The sequence below is a fragment of the Condylura cristata genome, unplaced genomic scaffold (assembly GCF_000260355.1).
Source record: "Condylura cristata isolate star-nosed mole 26May11 unplaced genomic scaffold, ConCri1.0 scaffold00008, whole genome shotgun sequence".
NCBI lineage: Eukaryota > Metazoa > Chordata > Mammalia > Eulipotyphla > Talpidae > Condylura > Condylura cristata.
Genome location: NW_004567109.1, coordinates 58,556,352 through 58,577,472, shown reverse-complemented (window position 1 = coordinate 58,577,472; position 21,121 = coordinate 58,556,352). Strand labels below are relative to the sequence as shown.

Sequence of the window (21,121 nt, the reverse complement as noted above, 5' to 3'; positions counted from 1 at the left end):
TGATCTAGTTTCATTTTTTTGCATGTAGCTTCCCAGTTTTCCCAGCACCACTTGCTGAACACATTTTCTTTGTTCCATTAATTTTAATTAGTTTAAAATTAACATTTAAATAGCCACCTGTGTTGCTTTAGAATTTACCTTCATCCTAGGTCTAGCCCTTGGCTTAATCATTTTAGAAATCTCATCAAGCTAGCATGTTCAAAGCTACTTATTATCCCAGGGTTGGACTTTCATTAACCAGCCTTACAAGACAAATTCTAGTTGATTTATAATGATATGTGCATGTTGGTTGGCATGACTAGGGTAAACTACTCTCATTGGTAGTTTTGTTTATGAGGTCCTAATTTATATGCTGGTTAAAATTTTTCAAATACGAAACAAGAGTTACAGTGACATGAAGAATCAGTTCAAATTATTGAAATATTCTTTTCATGTAGACATTAACTACCACATCAGATTGTAGTCATTAGGTAGGCTTACATGGCATAAGTTCAACCAGGGAAGTGAGGATTTGCTGTGCCGGGACTGACAGCTCCTTCAGCTGACTTTAGGGATGGATGATTTTTCATTATTGTAGAGCCTCTTCCTCCAGCTTTTCTGCTTGCTTTTGCTTTCCTATCCTTTTCTGATGAAAGCATTCCTTTTATATCTTCAACTTGAATTTACTCTTAAAGGTCTGGGAAGGCCTTTGTTTTCCTTAAGAAGACTTTTTAACTCTTTGAACCATTTTGTGTTAATTTTTTACTCAGAGAAGGCAGTTGAATTTTCCTTGCTTTCCTGTGGCCTCTTTGGAAATTTAGTGTATTAGTTTATTTAATTGGGTTAGTTAATGTATAGTAGAATAAGGAATATAGTCATAAAAAATTACCTGGTACTATGCTCTTTTTGCATCATATCATGTTATTAAATGAGCTGTTTTTAAAAAAAAAAAAACAACTATTGTAGGGACTTTTTTCTAAGATTTATTTATGCATCCAAGAACTGGGGTGTGGGGAGATAGGCAGTGAGAGGACTTACCAGAGACAGAGTGGGGAGCAGAACAGGTGGACTGAATGAAATACACTGATGAGGGGAGCAGTGGGCGGGCCAGGAGAGGTCTGCCAGTCCTCTGGGTCACCTCCCTGACCAGGGATGGAACTTGTGTTGGAGAGGCTGCGATAGCCTCATAGTGCTTCACTTTAACCCATTGCGCCACCAGGGAGGGCCCCCCAAATTAATATTTTAGGAAGTTAATTTTTTGGTGTGTGCTAGATGCAGACTGAAGAGACTGAAGGTTGGGAGACCATTTATTTGAAGTGAGCAATGATGACATGATGGTGTGGGGTGCCATTAAAAGAGATGTAGGTGGTAGGTATCAACAGAACTTGAGGAGAGATGGGTTACAGGAGTAGGAGATGGAAGGAATATAGTAGAAATTTTAAAATCTTTTTCTTGGCTCCTGGATGGGTTTTGTTCTTTTTTCCAAGCTAGGAAATACTAGAACAACAGATGCTGGGTGGGAGGGGAAGGTGGAAGGGATGAGTTTAGTTTGAGTTATAGTGAATTTGAGTTGCCTGTGGGTGATTCCTCTAACAAGAAAAACATGTAGTAGAGATACTGATCTGGAGCTCACCAGATAAAGATAGAAAGATTGGGAGCTTTTAGCTTCAGTGGTGGCTAACTTAGTAGATTTAGATGATTACTGAGAGTATGGATTGGGGGAGCATATATGTCAGTGCATGGAAAATTTGACATAAAGGAGTCGACTCCAACTAAGGCTAGAACTTGAGATCATATGTGATGTTGATCAAGAGGTGCTACCTTGCGTTCCTTTTCATCTTCATCTGGGAATTCTGTTACAACCTGTTCCCAGTCAGCAAATTAGCCCATTATGTTTGGGTGGTGGTTTTTTTCCTCCACTGGATAATGGCTTGTTAATTAGTAGAGGTACAGTTTTTGAAATGTGTTTTTAAAACCTCCATGCTGTTGTCACTTGTCACATCTACATTTAAATAATTTCAGCTTTTATGTATGTGGTTACAGAAACAAGAGAAACAGTGACTGTCCTGGATCAAGTGTGAGATTGGAAATAAAAATCTGTTCTCTCAATTTGTCTCAATTCCTGAATGCTTCTCATCTAGCTGTGAGGAGTGTGAATATGCTATTTTAAAGAAATGCCTTTTTTAATATCTTGAAACCTAGTTAAGTACAGCCAGCTATCTTATTGGTTGAAGGAGCTGTATTGAAACAGTATGTCAATTCAGTATGTCATATCTTTAAGGGATTTTAAAGGCAATTGTTTACTATATGCTATTTCACCTTATGCCCTGACTTCACACCCTTATTCCCAGGTGAGCTGTGACTGTACTACAGTAAGTGGGTTGGGGTAATAAAAGCATTGAGATGTAAAGAGTTAGTTTTAACTGCATTCAATCAATACTTAAAATGTCATTTTATAATACATTATATATGTCTCTGTGTCTATAATATAAAATTCGTAAGTACAAAAAGGAGTAAATAGTAAGAAAAGATGGTCTCCTGCCTGTTAGTTCCAACCGCGCACGCGTGTGTGTATAGAACTAGGGTGTAGATTGGAGGGTGGAGGTAGTGAAAGGATTCACCAGGGACAGTGAGGAGCAGAACAGTAGTTTACTGACATATACTGCTAAGGGTAGCTGCAGGTGAGACAGGAGAGTTTAGGTCCCTGGCCTGGTATCAAACTTAGGTAACAGAAGTGGTATCTCTGAGACTAAACCTGTAGGCCACCAGGGAGCAACCACTTCCTTGTGTAGCCTTCATACGAGTATGTATATTCCACACATTATTTTGCACCTTGATTTTTTTTTTAATGTAAAATATAACATCTTTCATCCCAGTTCCTAAAGAACTCTTGTATCCTTTAAAGAGACCATTTAAAAAGTGTGTGCTGATTAATTGTACATGTCATAATTTGTGAAACCATTCTGGACTGATGTATCTACAGGCTGTTTCCAAACTCCTGCTATTACACATAATGCTGTAAAGAATAACTTAGTGTTTATGTCATTTCAAGTGTGGCAGAGCCTATTTTCAGGACAGATTCCTAGGAGTAAACATCACTGGATAGGCGCTTTCAAAATCTGATAGACATTGCCACATCGCTCTCCAGCTACATAGCAACACTTTATACTCACAGCTGATTTGCCTTTTGTTCTTCTCTGAAATAACAATTTATTATGAAAATTTTCAGATATATAGAAGATTGGGGAGAGGGGAAAGCAGTACAAATACACACCTGTGTACTCTTTCCACCTACACTCAGCAGTTGTGTAATGTCTTGCCATGTTTGGATCATGCATGTTTGGATCATTTCTCTACTACTCCCTCATTCCCTCCTTCATGTCCTCACTCCCTTCCTTCTTTCCTCCCTGCCCCCATCTTCCCCTTTCCCTCTTTAGTTCTTCTCTCCAAATACCTATCCTTTCTGTTAAAAACTTTCAAACATGATACTCTATTTTTAACAAACATATTGACATGTTATCTCTTAAAATAAGGACAGACTCGGCCACACGCACACCTCTGTCTCAAAATACCTCACCCTCCACCACCCTAACCTCCATGGTGCAGAGAGTTAAGTCTCTATGAAGCTATCAGGCAGCCCTCCTTCATGCAGCTCTCTGTTCGAGCCCCAGCCAGGGGACTAACCCCATGGGGAAGCAGACTGCTCCTGTCTCGCCCACTGCTCCCTTCAGCAGTGTTTCAGTAGATCCACCTATTCTGCCCCTACTCTGTCTCTGGTAGATCCTCTCACTGCCCTGAGCCTCTGGCCTACACCTCAGCTATTGTATTCATAAATAAATAAAAATCTTAAAAAAAAAAAACCTTCACAACCAACCAACTATATTTATGTATATATGTATACATCTTCTCATATATAATCATATGTAACCATATATTTTATACATGTATATAAAGTCACAATCCAACCCAGTCCAATTTTTGGTTACATTTACTTTTTCTAATTGTCTCAATGTCTTTTATAATATCTCCCTCTTTAAAACAACGAAAACCATTATCTTAACAAAATACACTTTGTACTTGGTTATTAGGTCTCTTTAATTTCATTTCATTTGGCATAATTCCCTATCTCCCTCTTCTATCATTGATACTTCGGAAAAGCCCAGCTAAGTTGTCTTATAAGATGCACAACATACTTCACTTGTTTATATATTTCCTCATGCTGTTATTTAACTTGTTTCTCTAGTTGTTACATTTCTTGTAAACTGTAAGTTAGGTGAGAGGCTTGATTGTAGACAGGTTAAACATTCTGACAAGAATGCTTCATCATGGGTGAATTCACGTGTATACTTCTCATTGAGTCATCTTGGGAGGTACCTAATGGCAGGTGACCTCATGATGAGCAGTGCTATATTTGATCCTTTGGCTAAGGTGACAACAGCTAGATCTCTTCATTATAAAGGTATAATTTTCTCCTCTGCTATTAGAAAGGAATCATTGGGGCAATATTTTGGTACCTTGTAAATAATCTGTTCCATTACAGCCTTCCACCCAGCGGTTTCAGCATCCTGATCCTGAAATCAGTTATTACACTAGGAGTTAAAAAGATGTGTTTTTCTAATTCTGTCTACATTTGTTAGCCATTTAAAGTCATCCCGTTTTTTCTCCTTTTATGTATCATTATATATACTCTCATGGACTTTATTTATTCAGTATTTTAGTAATGAATTCCTATCTTTATTGCTGCCTAGGTTGTTTCAGATTTACTAATGAAACCCCTTCATGGTAGTTACTTTTTATGTGATCTCATTAATCTTTATACTTTTTATGCTTTTTCTTTACCTGCATCTGCATATCAGTAACTAGCCATTTCTCCAACAAGGTCTGTTTACATTGAGTAGGGGATGGATGACATTTACAAAATCACTGCTTTGGGGTTGTCATCACTTCTAGACGCTTTCTGTGGATAGATCTAGGAAGTATTATTTACAAAGGACCGACCATGCGTTCATGTTATTTCTGATTAAGATTTAGTATTACAGGTGCATATTTCTGAACCTCTTAGGCCTTCTGATTTTCAAGACCTAAGAAACTATATCAGTGTTCTAGCCATCAAGTTGAGGTACAAATCATTATATAAATAAATAAAAGCTTCATTTCTTAGTCACTGAGCATATACTTAAACACATATTGTTTAGTAATGTGGGGAATACAGAATTATGTCAGATGTGTACCTTGCTTCCAGAAGCTTTGCTGTCTTACATTAAAAAATATATAATGTGAAAATTGGTAAAGATTAGGAGAAGAGGTAGGTATACCGTGTTATAAGGTTAGAAAAGGAAGTTTCACCACGGGCATTTTTAAAAATTACCATTTTGAGGTGCATGCAGAAATTAGGCATAGAGATGGATGTGTTGGGCTTCCCTGGTGGAGCAAGAGATTAAATCTCAGCACTCTGAAGCTGTCCGCAGTCACTGCAGCACTGAGTTCAATCCCCAGCCAGGGAGGTGATCACCCATATGGCCTGGCAGACCTCTCCTGTCTCACCCGCTGCTCCCTTCAGCAGTGTATTTCTGTAGATCCTCCTGTTCTGTTCCCTGCTGTCTCTGGTTAATTCTGTTACCCCTCTCCCCCCCCCCCTGCTTCTGGTATGCATGCATAAATAAATCTTAATGTGTTGGTGCAGGGGAGCATTTTCATAGCCAGAGTAATAGAACAGTGGTGAATAGGCAGTGGTGTATGTTGTATTTTTGGGAGAGAGAAATAAGTAGTTTTGTGGATTTGTGGAGTATACCTTATATGAAGGGACTGAGGTAAAAAAAAAAAAATTGCAAACATATATTACAACCAAAGTTTGGACTTTATCCCTTAGGTTGTAAAATACAAGCTAGTAGCTTGTGGATAGATAGCCTCCATAGATATATTTTATTTTTTTTGGTCTGTACAGATCTTAAAAATTGAGACAATTCATATCAAAATATTTCTTTCTGGTTTTGCCTGAAAATTGTAGCTGAGTACTGGCTGCCTTTTTTGATTCAGGACTTTTAGTTTTGTGACCATCATAGTTCCTGTAAGGCCTTCTTCACAATATCTGCTGGCCCTGTAAGCTTTTGAGCTTGTGATCCCTGTAGGGATCCCTACAGGAGAGGTGAGAGTGGTGGAGGATGTGGTCTGAAAGGAGGGGTGACTATGCAAATTTAAACAAGTTCTGTTCTTTAGAGAGCTCATTCTGGCCATCAGTAGTTTGCAGAATGCCTTGGATCAGGAAAACTGTAGCATATTTCAGGGAAAAGATGACAAAAAAGTAACAGATGGGAAGTGGAGGAAATGAGACATTTTATAGGTAGAATGGACAGACACTATAGGTAGATCTGGGTTTGTTTATATACTGACAAAATGTAAATGAAACTAAAATACGGAGTCTTTTTCTGAAAAGGCTTTATATTTTCTTTTCTGGAAACTGACCACTTGTTTTTATGATCTATTGGATTAATTTTGGAAGGCAATAGTAACAATTTTATGTGTTGTGGTTACTGTACAAAGTTTAATTTTGCAATCTGCAAATAACATGTTTCGATTAAAAATGTGGCTACTCTGATCTGACTTCATTTCTGAAGATTTTGTATAAAGTGAATTTTTGTATTGTGAACTTTAAAAAAAAGTACTGTTCTTATAACTGTGGAAGTACATTTCAAACAAAAGTATTAGTATTGCCATGTATTTTCAAGGAGCTGGTGGCTTGTATTTAATTTTTCCACAGTCTTTGCAAGAAGCTAAATCAGATGGGTAAGTGGGAGGGGGAGGGGTGAAAATAGAATAGTGAATTGACAAGGACCTGTTTTATACACTTAAAATTATACTTATTAAGATCATCTATACCTTTAATTAGCATTTTGCCAATCTACCTTGACTGGTTGGGGCATGACTTTATCCTAGGTGTCTAGTAGCACCCCAGCTCAGACAATCTAAGGGAGCTAAACATGAAGAACATGTAAATGATCAAGTGGGAGTGACAGTGACTCACAGATCACATGGACAGAAACCACTCCTGACTACTGTGTACAGCTTCCAGATTGTTTACTGTGTGTTTGTGTGTAGATAGAAGACAGTCTGAAGTGTACAGCTCTATGAATTTTACATGTGTATACACCAGGCTGTATAACCATCTCCCAGATCAAGCTACAGACCATTTCCAGAACCTTTGTCAGGGCTTCTTCAGTTCAAGCCTCACCCAGTCGATTATCCCTCCAAAAAGTCTGTTCTAGCCTCTTTCTCAATAGTTTGTTATGACTATTTTTGGATTTTATGTAACTGCAGTCATACAACATATACTCGAGTTTTTTTCTCTGCTCATTATCACATGTGAAATTTACTCATTTCGTTGTAACATCTGTTTTATTTTTCTTATTATTCTGTTTCATGTGTAGTCTATAATTCTTTTGGTGGGAGGTGCTGTAATGAACAGTACTTCTAGGTGGATATGTAAGTACTTGAATTTATCATTTATAAAAACACAGGGTGTAATATTGGGTCTGTATAGACATATGTTTAGCTTCTGTAAATACTGCTAAACTGGTTCCCAAGAGCCTGGGCTGATTTATACACCCACCTAATGTGAAGAGGACCACTCACCATTTGGTTTGATCAGTCCTGTAAGTTTTAGCTATTCTGATGGGCGTTTAGGGGTACTTATTTTAGATGTACATTTTCATTTTGGCAGCTATATAACCACTATCAACATTAAGATAAAGAACATTTCTAACCCCACATAACTCCCACATTCCCCTTTGCAGTCCTACCACAACCCCTGACCTTAGGACACCTGTTTCCTATAACTATAGATTAATTGTGTATGTTCTAGAATTTCATACAGATGGCATCATATACCATACACATATGATTGGCTTATTATTTTTTCAGCATGTTTTTGAGTTTATTCTTGTGTTCTTTCCCTTTTTTTGCCTAGTAGCATTACATTACATGAACTTACAACAATTTGTTTAATATTATTCTCATGCTAGTATGTATTTGGGTTGTTTCCAACGTTAGTAAAAACCATGAAAATTTGTCTTCAATTTTTGCTTGGACATTTCTTTTCTCTTGGATATACCAGTACACCTAGGAGTGAAATTGCAGGGATAGAGTGTAGATATTTTAAGTGACTGTCAGAATTTTTCCCGAAGTGATTGTGTATTCTTAAACTTCCTCTGCAGTGTTTTGAGTTTCACTTGCTCTACATCCTCACCGGCTCTTAGCTTTGTCAGTTAATTTTAACCATTCTGATAGAAGGAAGTGGTATCTTACTGTGGTTTTAATTTCCATTTCCCTAATGACTGACTACTTGAGAATTTCTTCATGTGCCTGTTGGTCATTTGGGTGTCCCCTTTCAAAAATCTTTTAACCCTCCAAAAAATTTGAGTTGTCTTTTTCTTATTGATTTGTGGGAAATGTATTCTTTGTCAGATACATGTATTGCAGACAACAGCTGTTTTATGGCTTGTTTTTTCAACTTCTTAATATTGATGTAGAGAAGATTTTAATTCTAATAAAGCCCAGCTTATCATTGTCTTTTTTTCCCCCAAAGTTACTGCTTTGGTGTGTTTGTGAGACCTCCCTCTTTTAAAAAAAAATGCTACTCTATGGTCTTAATTCTGTCATTTTAAAATGCTTTTTTTATTTTAAGATTTATTTATTTCTGCTTACAGAACTGGGGTACAGGCCAGAGGTGCAGGGGTGGTGAGAGGATTCACCAGAGACAGAGTGGGAAGCAGAACAGGCAGACTGACAAAGTACACCGCTGAGGGGAGCAGTGGGTGGGTCAGGAGAGGTCTGCCATGCCATGTGGGTCAACTCCCTGGCTGGGATGGAACTTGTGCTGCCGTGGCTTCAGAGAGCTTCATAATGCGGTGCTTTAACCCTTTGTGCCACCAGGGAAAGCTCTCAAAATGGTTGTTTTTAATGGTTGCGAGAGGGAACACGGTTCTACCCCTCCTATGTTTGTAAGTTAGGCTAGTGCCTTTGTTTACACAGACATTAAACTATTTTTAAAAGTTTTAAGTAAGGGACTTCTGTTTTCTTTTTATAGAAGTCATTTTTAGTATAGAAGAAATATTTTTATGTGCAAAAAAATAGAACAAGAAGTTGCACTGATAACTAGTAACTGATACCTGGTACCCTTTCTTTCATATATATTTTTTTCTGTATGTTTGACATATTTTTGTTTTTCATGTATAAAGTTGTAAACTGCTTTTAAAACAGCAGCGTTTGGCATCCTTATGAACCAAATTTATTTTCCTGTAACATTTTGAAGGAATATTCTAATATATGTGTGCAAATGGCTAGCTAGTTAAACTTCTCCTTTGTTGGGCATTTAAGTTCTTTTTTTTCTTTTTTCTTTTTTTTGCATTTAAGTTATTTCTAATTTATGTTAACTCAAAGAAAGCTTGTAGTTTAGTCTTTGAACATATCTGAGTAGTGCCTTGGAACAGTTTTAAGAGGTTCGTTTGTTGTGTGAAATGGCGTAAATATTTTAAGATCATGTGTTTTAGCCAACAAAAGGCCTTACCCACTTTCTGATCTTAACTATGTGAATATAGTGGAACTGATCATATTTCTTCTATGAAAGTGTTTTCTCCAGGTTGATGCCGTTTTTTGGTTATTAAATTTCTGTAAGTCACATTTTGGTCAAAGAGTTAAAAATTATTTCTTTTGGACACATTTTTCTTACATTTATAGCTATTTGTATTTCTTTTGTGAAGAAATGTTTAGATCACTGTAGATGCTGACTGTAGATCCAGGTGCACTTGGGGATGTGGTGGAAAGAAGTCTTCAGGGCCAGGAGCTCCTGAGTTTGTTGTGACTGGAACAGTGCTGGCCTCCTGTGATTGCAATGGCCATTTTTGTAGGAAGGCAGCTGCAGAAGTGTCTGCTTTACTTAGCCTCCCACCCAAGGAAATGTAAGCCAGGCCCCTGTTCTGGTCTAGACCCTGGCTTCAGATGCTTTGGATGAGACACTCACTGCTTCAAGGACACTCACTCCTACTGGTTTGCTGCTTGAACTGGGAAATAAGGTTCTTTTGAGAGTTCCTTTCACTGCCCAGGTAGGCTTTTCTTTGTAAGCCACGTCTCTATATGCAGTCCATTTTTTTTCTGTATTATATTTTGTAGAAATTCTTTAGACTATCTTCCACATTTCCCATGCTGGATTTGATTGTCTTTTTATTTTGGTATTTCTATGATGATTTCAACTGCACCAGTCAGAAACTCCACCCATGACATCTCTCTTTTACTCTTGAGTCTTGTCTGTTTTTGCTCTTTTTTAAATCTAGCTTTCTACACTTTAGTCACCATGATTTCCCTCCTCCCCCTCAACCCTTCCTCCAGCGCACCAGATTCTATACCAAGGACTTAACAGGCATTGTCATTTCATCATCTGTTGTTGTCAACAGGGTGGTTTCACCCTTTCTTCCTTCTTGCCTGGTTTAACCTCTGCTTGTTCTTTTATAGTTGACCTCAAGCATCAGTTCCTCAGGGATTATGTTTGCCTCCCCTGGGTATCTCAACAGGTGAGGTTCCCTTATTTTATTGTTATACTACTCAGTTCTTTTTCTTCATAGCTGATAACACAGTATAGCACAATTATAATTGATGAATGTATTGCATAATCCTGTTATAGAGTTAATTCCTTTATTAGATTGTAATTTCTGTGGGGCTAAGGATCATGTATGCAAGTTATGTTAGTTCATAGCATATTACCAAGCATCTAGCACATTGCATGCTGTAGAATTCCTGAATTTTAATGGGGAATAAATTTGGGAGAACAAATGAGATCTCATCTTGTATCAGATTTTTAAAATAACTTTTAGTTATTTATTTTTTAAAAAGATTTATTTATGCATACAGAACTGGGGTACAAGCCAAAAATACGGGTGGTGAGAGGATTCACCAGAGGCAGAGTGGGGAGCAGAACAGGTAGTTGTACTGAATACACTGCTGAGGGGAGCAGTTGGTGAGAGGAGAGGTTTGCTGCACCATGTGGGTCACCTCCCTGGCCAGAGATTGAGCTCTGGCTGCAGTGGCTGCTGACAGCTTCATAGTCTACTGTGCTTTAACCCATTTTGCCACCAGAGAGGACCCTAGCCACATAGTCCTATCTCACTAATACTTTAGCTGTCATTTGAAGGGGTTGTCAACTGCCATCAACTATTAATCTTTTCTTCCTCATTTTTTCTTCCTACATATCAGTAGTTAATAAGATTACTCTTTTTTGTGAGTTGCTTCCGTTGGTCAGTAAATTCTGCATATAATCTCCTGGTGAATTTCACTCAGCATTTCACAAACTTCTGAACCTTAGCATTTCTCCTTTATTTTGGTTCAGGACTGGTATGCTCCAAGGGTTATTTTTTACTGTTTTGTGCATTTCATCCTACCTCCTTTTATTCACCAGGAGTTCTCTATCACCCTGTTAGAAAAGGTGCAAACTAACACCTGCTTATTAAATGCTGGCTTTATAGCTACGGTTCTTTTAGATTTTACAGTAACTGTGAAAATTAGGCTTATTTTCCATATTTTAGCTTGTTGAGAAAATAAAGATAAGAGAGTTTTTGTTTTGTTCAATGTCACACAATGATTCCTCTCTTCCCTCCCTCTCATCCATCCATTTCTACAAATCTTTGTAGCATTCTTAGTAAGAAAAGAAAAATGTTAATGATTATTTTAGACTACACCTCCAGCTATTACCCTAGTTTTTGAGGAATATTAGGTGGCATCTTGGGACTCTCAAGAGAACCAGAGATACAGAAGAGGGTCTTCAGGCTCTTGGTGAGATTCTCAGAATTAAGGAAGATTGAGAAGAAAAGGGGAAAATGGGTGCCCTACTCAGACTACTCTGGAAGCCTCAGGCTTCCTCCTGCTTTCATATAGTCATAACTCATTCTGTTCAGTTCCAGTGTCTTCTGGTATATAGCTACTTTGTTGGTGTTTTAGTTTGGCCTTTTTGAATAATGTAGTAGCTAATATGTATCGGGTGTCTACTTTGGGTATAGTTAGTACTGTTCTTCTCTGACCTCATAAACAGCTGACTTGCCTGAGGTCACACACTAGACTTAACTGTTTTCTGCCTGTTTTTTAGTTTCTTGAGAAAAACCTACTAGGCAGTTAAAATCTATGAAACCTAGTTTGATATGCTACTTTAAAAAAATCTTATATATTTAAACACATAGTTATTGAACTTTGGAAAACCTCTAGATACCACCACGATTTGGTAATCATCTTGGTTACCAAACCTTTGGAAACATTACTCTAATCTAACTTTATCCACCCTTGTATCATCCACCCATCCATCCATTAATAGTTCAGGATGTATTTGTAAAAGATAGGGACTTAAAAACAACAGATTTACAAATACACATAATTTCATTTTTAAAAATTAACAATAATACCTTAATACCAAGTAGTCAATGTGTACATTTGCCTATCTCAATTTTTTAAATTAATAGACTATCTTTTAGATGTTTCAAATTTATAGAAAAAAGCTAGTTCAGGACTCGCATACATCTCATCTTCTCTACAGTGTCCTCCATTATTAGCATCTTACATTAATGGGGAATATTTGTTAAAATTAATGAACAGGTGTGGATGTGCTAAAACCCATAGCTTATGCAGATTTTCTTAGTTTTTACCTATTCCCCTTTTCCTGTTGTAGGATCCCATCCAGTACACTACCTTTCATTTAGTAGTCATATGTTCTTAAGCTCTGCTTGCCTGCCAATTTCTGAGGCCTGCCTTGTTTTTGAAGAGCTGAGTGGTCTTAAGGGAGTGCCGGGAGTATATGGTATTGCTCTCTATTGGAATTTGTCTTCTTTTTAAAAAATGACAATTCTTTGCTAGCCTTCTAATCAAGTTTGCTCTACATGTAAACTTAACATGGTAATTATATGACAACTTAACAAATCATTACAGAATTTCTACTATGTACATCCACCTTAAATACCTGGAAACATGACATTGTAAATTGATAATTTGTCTCACTTGCTTTTTTGCTCTTTTTAAAGATCTCTTTATATTTGTATAGAACAACCAGGGTGTTGGCCAGAGTGGGGGGTTGGGAGAATAGGGTAAGAGGATTCACCAGAGGCAGAGTGAGGAGTCGAATAAGTAGATTGACTGAAATACACTGCTGAGGGGAGCAGCAGGGAGACAAGAGAGGACATGTGCATCAGCTCCCTGGCTGGGGATTGAACTGCTGATAGCTTGGTAATGCTGAGACTTTAACAAAACCGTACTCCACCAGGGAGGTCCCCTTGTCGCATTTGCTTTTTATAAATTATTTTTAAAATAACACCCACAATTTATTTGGACAATCTATTTTCTTTCTTTATTTCTTTTTTTATGCAAAGTTTATTGCTCCAAGTATTTTCCTGTGGTTTATAGACCAATTTTTATTTTTTTAATTTGACAATTTTCAAAATAAGAATATTGTCACTCTGTCAACCTTTTTTACAGCTCAGTCTTGATTGCCAAGTCTCTTGTTTCTCTATAGGTATTTAACTCATCAGTTAAAATTTATTACTGATTTTTTTTCTTCCTCTGAAAGGCAGCAGGAAATATTCCATGAGATTTGTCTTCTCTTCCCAATTCTGTATTTTCCCATAGTAAAAAATTATTGTGATGTTGACATCTGTGTTTTGTGCTTTGTAGAACTCTTTGACCAGTTGCTTATAGCTGAGTCATTCATGAAGGTATTAAAACAATGGAGTTGAACAGGGTTTCTGACAGTGAAGTCCAATATCTTTTAAATTTTTACCAGGTCTTTACATCATGGCTTCATTATTTCCCTTGTGTGAGAAGTTCCTTTGTGTTAGTTATATTCTACTATATCCATATGTACATTTGTAAAAAGAACAGGTAGACCTTTTTGTAGGATGTGTTTAGCAATAATTACTGTTGAGATTAGAAGCTTTTAAAGGGGGGTACATCATACCAAATATACCATCTGAGAGATTTATAGGACCTGGTAAAGAGAAATGTTTTTAGAAGATGGAAATAATGGTGTATAAAGTCCCTCTCAGCTCTTGAATTTAATGACCACTGATTTTAAGAGGTGAGGACTCCCCTTACCCAGTTACCTGCAGTGTGATGGGAATCAAAGCCATTCTTGCTGTGCATTAAGCAGCAGGAATCCCTGACTAAGGCAGCCCTGGCCCCTGGTTGAAAAGCAGTTTCATTTATTCTTAGAGCCCGGTGGATTGCAAGGCACACAGCTTCATTCTTATTTGAAACCAAGGTCATCTTGGGATATGAGAATAATAGACTATGAGAAAGTAGAGAAAGTGTCGAGTTAGTTATAAAGGTAATGAAAGAATGATAAAATGTGCCCCTTTATACTACTGACTTCGACAACTCACATTTTATAACTAAAGAAGCAGAGTTTTGATTACCAGTTTTCTAACGCTCACTCCCTGTCTGTATGACTGTCCATCTGTGTGTGTATGTATAAAATTTTAAATGTTGAGACTACCAACTTAGAATATGTTCCTTTAGAATTGGGGCTGGCTAGTTCTGTGAAAATAGATATGTATTTGAGAAATGAGCAGTGTTGAGAATGTAGTAGAAGATTCATTCAAATGGTTTTTAAAAGGCTTCTTTACAGGACCAACTTTCAATCTACAGGTACTTACTCAGATCTCATAAATCAGGAATGGTACTAGAGGTGGACAACTTTGAAAGTATTTTGAGTTGATTTTTGAAATAGCCATAGTTGAGTTTAGATTTTAATACTCTTAAAAGTAGTAAATAGAAGTTACTTCTTTAAAATATTTTATACTTATTTAGGAACTTGGCCATCTTTCTCCCTGTAGTAAAGTGGGAAATAATACAGCTTTATTTTCAGGCATCATTTTTCATACCAGATTATTTGGTTTTGTGAATTCTTGTGTTACCTATTGAAACATTTTGTACACTGGAATAATGTTCAGTAACCTTTTTTGAATAAACAATTTCAAATGAGAAAGTCAAAAAAGGATTATGATATGGGTCTATAATTGAGTCAAATCATTGAGAGTGGATGTAGTAATATTCCTCAAGTCAGGCTCCTGAAAGTAGTTTCTCTTCCGAGAAAACAAATGCTGCTGTTCATTATATCAGACAGAAAGGTTTAGTTTATGTATGTGTTAATGTTCTTTTGAAAACATGGTAAACCTTTTACTTGAAAAGTGGTAAGGATTTTGACTCAGTATAATATGCAGTCATATCTTCTGCAGACACTTTAGAATTTCTTTGATTAAAGTTTATTCACTTTTGAGTTGGTAGAAGGACTAGGAAGGGATGCAGCTGTAACTGGGTGAAACCCCAGCCTGTTAAGGGGCTAAATAAGCTTAGACATCCTCATGCACAAAGACAACTAAAGCAGACTCTTACTGTGGAAACTCTAATTGGTGTGGAGAGAGACTGAAGAAGAAAGGATTTCAAATAACAGATACCCAGTAAAGCTCCCATGATTGCCCATCCCCTTTGGGTAAATGCCCAGCCAGACAAACGTGATCCAAAGCTGGGTGGCTAAGGCTGAATAGTTTGCCACAGTCTAAGGCAGCTTTCAGCAGGGAACCAACCAGAAGAAAAGGTTTAGGGAGGTCCCAGAGAGCTGGAATAGGAGAATCTAAAATTCAGAATGCAGCATATAATCCACCACAAAATAAAGATTAACAGCTACCATGGTGACTGCCAAAATGCTAGTTTTTCTGGAGTAGCTTCTTCACGTGTCTCTTACCTACATGTGTCTTCTCCAAATATCTCCTTGTTTCTCCTTCCTCCTTTGTTCCACTCCATCCATCCTGTTCTCTCCTAGCTGTCTACTACTCAGTGTAGCATGCTGGGAATTGTAGAACGTGGGAACTGTATGTAAGCGAGGTTGGGGAAATGACACCTGTTGACTGCACTGTGATGCTGCTCCTCCTTTCACAGAGCTGCATTCTGCATGCAGTCAGCGCCTGTCTGGAATGGTAAGAAAGGGAAATTTGGACTCAACCAGAGATGGCACGAAATTCTCAGATGATGCCTAAAAAATGAGGCGCGTTTTTAGTTCTCTGACATGGAAATCTTCTCAGGTTTCTTGCAATATGGATTGTCAGTGGCAGCGCCAGAGCAGTATAAGAGTTTTCTGGCTAGATAACCTCCTCTGTGAACAATTATCTAGAACTCAGAGACATGAGGTGGATTTAGGGTAGTGTTTTTGTCACCTCAGTGTACAGCCAAACACTGCTAGCTAGCTAGCTAGGTTCATTACACCTGCTCTCCACCTTCATTGAAAGAATGGCCTAGAACCAAGCGAGCGACACCTTGCTGTGACCAAATCCCCAAGTAGCAGTGTGGAAATCTCAGTTACTCTGTTTTGAGGTGGCCTGGATAAGACTAACTCTAGACCATTTGAGTAGTCTAGAGCCCATTGTATACTGTCTACATCTGAAAAAATAATAGACAAAACAAGAAAATAAAAAGCACCTGTATTGTTATTTTACCTCTTACTATGTAAGTCCTGATTTGTTACCTTTTATCATTTGTATCTTGAACTTTTCAGTAAACTTCCTTCTGGGGCAATAAGTATACTCCTACAACATGATTTTTAAACTAGTCCTAGTGTTACAGGGCAGGGAGAGAAGGGCACCCTTGAACCCCCAAACCTGCCTGCTCTAGATAGGCTCTGCCATCTGCTGCATCAAAGACAAGACATAAGAACTTTAATGAAAAGGAACTTTAATACAGTGAGTATACAATATGAAAGACAAAGTATAATTTTTAAATCAAACGTCTGAAGTTACCCATCCCCCTATTGGGCAAAAGTCCACCCAAAAGGGATTGGTCCAAAGCAAGGCCTGAAACCTCACCACAAGACGAAAGCACCTTCTGGCCAGGACCCATAGAAAAGGGTCAGAATTGGCCAGACAAACCTGGGAGAAAAAGAACAAAATCAAAATCAACATAAACACTGCCATAGTCAACCTCCCCACAGGTCTCTCACCCACGCCTATTTCAACCAGTCCAGGGCCAAGAAACAAGCACAGCTTCTTCACATGCTCTCTGAACCATGTGGCTTCCTCAGCTCTCCTTCTGGCTCTCCATCCTGCTTCCTTCTTCTCTTTCTTTTTCTCTTCTCAGCTCTACCCTGCTTCTGGGTCTGACAGGGAACCTGGAACTTCCCCTTTTCCTAGGGACCACCCTGTTGACACTAGGGATTTTAAATCTGAATTTCATTTATGCCGCTTTTTGAATTCTTGCAAGTTATTTGATGCTTCTGATTCTCTGTTTCTTAAAGATACCTGTCTGGCCTCAGGCAGTGAGAGAATTTAATACATCACAGTGCTGTACAGTGTCTGACACAAAATAGGCACTCAGAAAATCAGAATTTGTACCCCTCCCACTTTACCCTTCTGTAAATTTTCACATTTAGAAAATGAAGTTAAATTTATAGTTTAGTGGCCTGCTCTAGTCCTGAACAACATTCCTAATTGCACCACAGGTGCTAAATGACAAAAGCTCAGATGTCCTTAATTTAAATGTTTAATTCTCTCCAGTCCCAGGATTTGTGGATCTTGGCTAAACCCCATTGGGATTGGTTCAGACTGATCTAACCTGGAACTTGCTGGGGGTATCTGTTCCTTCTTGGCAATTGAACCTCAGACTGGTCTGAGGACCCATGTGGCTATGCCGGAAATAGATTATTTTGTTACATCCTGTTCTCTGTCATGCAGCTTAGAATAGAGGTTCCGCTCCCCCCACATGCATCTAATCCTTCCTCCAGCTTCTGGGAGAACTCTTAAAAACCTGGTAACATTTTTGAACCATGGGTGGTAGTTGTAAAGTGGACAGTGGTGATTTTTATCCCCTTTGGGATTACTCAGAATAAGCTGTTATTTTCATATTCACTGCTGTTTCTGAGGATCAGTGGGTAAAATATATTTCCAGCACTCAGCACCTTAACATTTTTTTAAACTACATTTGTTTAAGATGTGCTCAAAATTCTTGTGAAAATTCTATTTTATTTAGGCTATCAAGTTACTATTGATAACATAACAATTTAAATACTTAGGTATGTAATTTAAATAAAGTATCATTTGAAATTATGCAAGGTGTTATTAAATTACTACAAGTGCTAAATTTTCACTGAAGAAAAATCAGCAAATACGGATGTATAAAAAAGAAAAAATTATCCTTCATCCTTTTATTACAAATAGTGGCAAAGATCCATTTTAGTTCTGATATCTTTGGATTCTGTTATTTAGATAATCATACAAGAGGAGATAGATGATTGCTTGGACATCAGAATATTTTAATGTTAGGGCTTTAAGGAAAGTTTGGGTTCTGGCTTTGATTCCCACTTCCACTGCTGCTTGTGTTTGATCTCTAAAACTTGGCAGGGCAAATTTCAGTTTTCCGAATTTTTATCCTTTCTCTGCCGCCTTCTCTCTATGCACTGTTTTCTCAAGGGCCTGAAAATAATCTATGGTATATTAAATATACCTCTAAATATAGTCTAGCAGTACAGTTGTCTAACAAAACACTGACTTTCTTGGTTGCAGCATCACATGGTCACTGTCAAATGCTTTCATAATAAAATGCCATTATAAGGAAAAGAAAGTCACATGTTAAGTCAGTGCACTAGTATTCAGTTCTTTAAAAAAGGCTTTGGACAATGGCTCTAAACTGTAATGTAACTTTTATTACACAATCTTATTGTGTTGTGATTTTTGTTTTTAAAAACAATACAGTGATAAGTTGGCTGTTCCTTTGGTTGCTATCAAACATTTTAGCAATCAATGTCTAGGTTTTAAAAGCTTTGTAACCCTATTTTCATTATAATTACTGCTGCTCCTTGAAAAGGTACAGTCTGAAAATTGAGACACAATAGGGTAGTTCTAATTTGGATTAGCTTCATTGCTTGCTTTGAAGTGAGGGCAGTCTCCAACAGAAACTAAATGTTTTGTAGCTTTCACAGCCAAATTTAAAGAGTTAAATAATCTCCTTGAGGCTACCTACTGTATGGTTCTTCTGACCACATTCCCCCTCTTGGAAAGAGATTCTGAGTGAGATGACGTTATTGCCAAAAAGGTTACCGGGAAATGGATCTTTCATGGCACTCCCTTTGTATTTGGTACCCCTTAATTCACTGTGATGGCTCTGTTTTGTAGCTGATCAGTAGGTCTTAGTGGAGTTTTATTTTGTGGTGTGGGTGTGTGTGTGTGGGGGGGAGACGACCCTAGACTGAATTTGAAACTTGACTTTAGGGCCTCCCAGATGGCACAGGGGGTTAAAGTGCAGCACTGTGAAGCTATCAGCAGCCACTGCAGCACAAGCTTGATCCCCAGCCAGCGAGTATACATGTGGTGCTGCAAACTTCTCCTGTCTCACCCACTGCTCTCCTCAGCAACGTATTTCAGCCCATCTGCCTGTTTTTCTCCCCACTCTCTGGTGAATCCTTTAACCCGCCCCCCCCCATACACCTGGCCTGTACCCCAGTTCTTGTATGCATAAATAGAGAAAAAATTGATTTTAGACATATTCTTTCAAAGGTAAGTGCTGGCTGGCCCTTGTGGCTGTTCTTGATAACCCAGCTGAAAATTAGCTTTGGTTATAAAAAATGAGAAAATAACTTCTAGGTCTCTGAAATACTTAACCTTTCTTATTTCTCTTTAAATAATGTTTCACACCAGTTGGAAAAGGCCATTCTTCTACTAAACCATTTTAATAGTTGTTTCATTATTGCCTCTAGCTGTGGTTTCTATGTTAAAGTTTTGATTCCTCACCTGAAGAAGCAAGATTTATGCATTCTTACTCAGAATATCTATATTAAAAAAAAAAACATGGTTTTAATGTTTATTGCTGCTTTATTTACAATTGGAAAGACATGGAAACAGCCCAGATGCCCAAAAGTGGATGACTGGATTAAAAAGATGTGGTACATATAGACAATGGAATATTACTCAGCAACCAAAAAAAAGAAACACATGCCTTTTGCAGCAATGTGGATGGAGCTGGAAAAGATCATGCTTAGTGAAATAAGCCAGGAAAAAAAGGGAAAAAATCAGATCGATTCACTCATAGCAGTATAATGGACCAGGCGAGAAAATAATAATAATAATGAACAGCTATATACCAGAGATATTTTATGGGGGTGGAGTGGGGAATGGGATCAAAAACAGTGGGGGGAGGGAAATGCACTACATTATGGTGATGGCACATGGGTGATTTGGTGATGGGAAGCCCAAGGGGATTACAATGAGATGGAAAAAAGCACAAAATGATGTAAAAATTCACTATTATATTATTTAAACAAAAAAAAACCATGGTTTTAAAAATTTCCACCCATTTTTGCATCACTTTTGAGAAGACTTCTTTCTTTTATGTGACAAGTGTTCTCCACATGTTCTAGAAAACATATGTTGTTTCTTTGATATTGACTGAATTGACTTAGCTTTGGCTTGATTTTTAGCATTTATCCCCTTCTATTATCCTGAGAACTTCACTCCATCCATTTCAGGGTGCTGCGTGACAAACATTTATTACTCTCATAGGTGTTATTGAAATAATATGTGGGCCCTCCCTGGTGGCGCAGTGAGTTGGAGCGCTGCACTGTGAAGCTAAGCCAAGCCACAGCCTCTTCAGTGCGAGTTCCAGCCCTTTCCTGGAGGTGATCCACATGGCACAGCATACCTCTTCTGTTTTGCCCAATGCTCCCATCAGCCGTGTACTTTGTCAGTCTGCCTGTTCTGCTCCCCACTCTGTTTCTGGTGAATCCTCTTGCCACCCCTACACCTCTGGCCTGTACCCCATTTCTGTATGCACAAATATATAAATCTTTTTAAAAAGAGAGAAATAATATGCATGCTGAGTTCGGTGGGGACATTTTGTGCATTTTGATAAAAAAATGGAACTCGCACTGGGCAAGGGTTGGCTGTTTACTGGTAAGCAGTAGCACACAGTTCAAGAGCTGTTGTCCTACAGGATGAAGTCCCAGTTTCCTTACAATGGATAGGGGATAACTTTGTGTCTTTCGAAACTTTCCTCATCTCACAATTAAGTAGTTTAGTAATGCTAAATTAAATTATAGGTTTTTCCATAGGTTGTGTCATTTCTTATCTCTTTGGCTTTGCTT

At 37.9% G+C, this 21,121-nt stretch overlaps 1 protein-coding gene across 6 annotated transcripts in view; it reads left to right on the top strand.

Moving 5' to 3' along the window:
* The window catches only part of FBXW11 (F-box and WD repeat domain containing 11), a 117,975-nt gene that overhangs the window by 12,918 nt on the left and 83,936 nt on the right, over window positions 1-21,121 (top strand). The window contains exon 1 of one of the 6 annotated variants that reach the window (XM_012722223.1): window positions 10,525-10,541. The exons of the other annotated variants lie outside the window; for them this stretch is intronic. The gene's annotated coding sequence lies outside the window, so the exon portion shown is untranslated. Of the gene's footprint in view, window positions 1-10,524; window positions 10,542-21,121 lie in introns of those variants that run through there. 6 annotated transcript variants of the gene reach the window in all.